This window comes from Periplaneta americana, chromosome 3, assembly GCF_040183065.1.
Source record: "Periplaneta americana isolate PAMFEO1 chromosome 3, P.americana_PAMFEO1_priV1, whole genome shotgun sequence".
NCBI lineage: Eukaryota > Metazoa > Arthropoda > Insecta > Blattodea > Blattidae > Periplaneta > Periplaneta americana.
The window spans coordinates 66,714,420-66,717,838 of NC_091119.1; the positions used below are offsets into that span (position 1 = coordinate 66,714,420).

The 3,419-nt window shown below is 38.2% G+C and overlaps 1 long non-coding RNA gene across 1 annotated transcript; it reads left to right on the forward strand.

Moving 5' to 3' along the window:
- The first annotated feature begins 278 nt into the window (after nucleotides 1-278).
- On the forward strand, nucleotides 279-2,957 carry LOC138696121 (uncharacterized). The gene is made up of 3 exons (XR_011331240.1): nucleotides 279-436; nucleotides 2,210-2,353; nucleotides 2,847-2,957. It is a non-coding gene; the product is annotated as an uncharacterized lncRNA (long non-coding RNA).
- The last annotated feature ends 462 nt before the right edge of the window (nucleotides 2,958-3,419 follow it).

Genomic DNA, 3,419 nt, shown 5'->3' on the forward strand with positions numbered 1-3,419 from the left:
CTTAAGTGCAACAAAAATTATGAATATGAAAAAAATATCGTATTTAAATATATCTGTTCAATTTTAATTAGCTATACCCTACACTGAGAAAACCCAAACATTTCTCTAACCGAAGAGTATTGCTTATAGCCACAGTCGTATTTAATAGCGGTAGCAAAACCTTAAAAAAATAAGTCACACGTCAGTTCCTGATTGGTTGCTGCGTAAGTCACACCTCTGCCGTGAGCCTCGATTCATTTTAAGTCCGTGGTCCAACTCCGTGACCAAGGTCGGTAAAACAGCTGACGTTATTGCTTTCTTTGTACTACACATTCTACGTCAAGGTGCGTTACCTTGCACCTGACTCTGTTATGGGTATAAAAGCGCTTGACACCAGAGGTCCAGCATCAGTCTTTCGAAACAAGGCAGAGCTACACAAACAACCATGTATCAGCTGGTGAGTATATACAGAGGGATGAAGAAAATTGTCTCCTGAAGGCAAAAATTATATCTCCGTGCTCATGAAATAGCTAAAAGCCATTAAAAAAAAAGGGTGTTGGTTTAAGGTTGAGTGAAAACCATTGTCATGTTTCGAATCTCATTCATAATTAATTATTGTCCAGCTCCTCTGATATCTCAATACCGGGATACGGGTTCACTGAATTGCGACATGCGGTATACAAGCCAGGAGGCTGAGAGTATGCATACAGGTACACTCGATGCCTCAGCTTTATAAATTTCCTTTATCTCCTTTCTGTAAAAAGTTTACGGTACCGATAGTTGGCGAAACTCTCTTGTTGCTAACAGACGGACGCCCTAGTGACGAGGTTCGTTAGCATACGAGAGACGATCAAGATTTCAGTCAAAGAACGGCAGGTTGGCAAAATCTGAAGCTATATGAAAAGATTTGTAACATCAGGTGACTTATTTTATTTAACTACATGAACCATTTCTGTGAAACATCTGAAACGGTAACCCTATATCCACATGCTCTTCTTTCGTGTTGTACGCAGCAGTGATCTAAATGCACCTTGACTTCTATCAGTCTACTAGGTACATATGTCCGTTTAACATCAGTTCGAATGCTGGGTAACTTTCGGTGCTGGACCCCGGACTCATTTCACCGGCATTATCACCTTCATATCATTCAGACGCTAAATAACCTAGATGTTGATACAGCGTCGTAAAATAACCCAATAAAAAAAACATCAGTTCGAAAGAAAAAAAAACGTTAGACGTCGAAACAGTTGTGGAAGGAAAAATTGTCTTTATACATACGGATTAGAGATAAACAACGATCGAGAAAACGAGACTAACAGCGCCCGCAAAGCCGAAAACCCGTACGACAAAGTTGTATTACGTCGCGTACTTGACGTAAAGACTGTTTGTTAGTCTTCCGAGACTCGATATTGATCATCTCCCGAAGTCCCGAAGTCAGCAGTTGTTCATACCTGACCGAACTTCTATCTACTTTGGCAACTGTTATATATGTGTAAACACTCAAGTAGCCTATTTGAAACATCATCTATACCTTTCAGTGTATCATAATCCGTTCCCCAGTCTTTATTTAATTACCTTATTAAAAGGCTAGGAATATTCTTTTCATATGTTTAAGATCAAGTGTGCAATCTCAAGTAAAAAGATATTAATGTCATGTTTTATGTTTCTTAGAAATACAAATTTATTTGAGAATTATTTTTTATTTATATAACCATAAGTTATATCATATAACAGAACCAGAACATTTTGATAACTAAGATACTGTTCTGTTTTGTCTTTTTGTTTCATTTAGACATTTTTGTTATTTATTTCAATGATGTATGTTATTCAAAGTTACGAAATCTTTCCACGCCGAACAAATGCTATTTCGAGAATGATGAGCGAGACTCGAAGAGCACGAGAATGACGAGCGAGACTCGAAGCGCAGCGAGAATGACTAGCCGAGACTCGAAAGACAAATGCAGAGAACACAGCGAGCGAGACATACCGAAACACGTACAGTATGTAAACAACATGCATTTATGTAAAAAGTGTATAATGCATTCATGCCCAAACCCCGGACAAAGGCCTAAAAAGGAGGATATATCCGGACAAAAGAGGACGTCTGGTCACCCTACATACACATACATAAAAACATGACCTAACGTACATAACGTAACATGACATAAATAATATAACATACATACTAAAGTTCTCTTTTTCCAGTACTCAAATGTCACTATTGTTACAGATTCTCCTCGTCCTGGCCCTCATCGCTGTGGCTGCCGCCCAGTACCCCTACTACGCCGGATACTACGGCACTGGATACTACGGCGCCTATGCCCACCCCTATGCCTACTCTGGTCTGGGCTACGGAATCTATGGACGTTAAAGTGTGAGTTTTTAATTCTCTATGTTCGTCGGTATCCGCGTAATCACTGTGCTCGACAGGAGAGATAAAATTACCACACATCCAGAAGATAAGATACCAAACAAAAGTTACAGTCCATTTGTCATCCATGCCAAATTCGAGTCTGATAGTGATCATTATCGCCTATCACCCTATCATCGAGTGTAATGAAATTCGCTGTCTACAGCATATGCATCTCGCAACAGAAACAGAATTCAAATCTTATCAGACTACCAGAATTCATAAAAAAATTTCACTTAATTACATCCGAACACACTGGAAACCGTCCAATAAATTTTAACATACATATCCATATTAATTACGTCATACTTCCATTTTTAGACTTAAATCAAGTTTTATTGTTAGGCTATAAACACAAACACATTTGGCATTAATGTTAATTTCTATCGCGTCACACACAATAATAACTTTTTTAATAATTTTTCAAGACGGTTAAAGTTCTTTTCTTTTGTTTCAGTTGTCGGAGACTCTACTGACTGGTGTCGTCAAATCTGCATTAGGTTTTATTTTCATGGAATTGTATTGCATATTTCATAAAAATAAACACTTCAGTCCTGATTGACACTTATATATGTCTATTTTATTGTTTTGGCCACATTTTCTCTTCAATCTTATGATATGAAAAATAATCCAGTTCCTAGCATCATATCCCACGTCCCAGAAATCCGTTTTAATATTATACTCCGATTTACGTCTTGGTCTCCCTAAAGGTCTTTTTCCCTCAGGTCTTCCAACTAACACTCTACAGCCTGTATTTCTAGATTTACCCATACGTGCTACATACCCTGCCCATCTCAAACGTCTGGATGTAATATCCCTAATTATGTTAGGTGAAGAATACAATGCGTGCAGTTTTGCATTGTGCAATTTTCTCCATTCTCCTGTAACGTCATCTCTCTTAGCCCCAAATATTTTTCTAAGCACCTTATTCTCGAATAGACTTAAACTCTATATTCACATGTAGGCTTCCACGGCCGGTGTCAATAGGAGAAAAGTTTTTCGAGCTGTCCGTTGGTTATGTGACCAAACG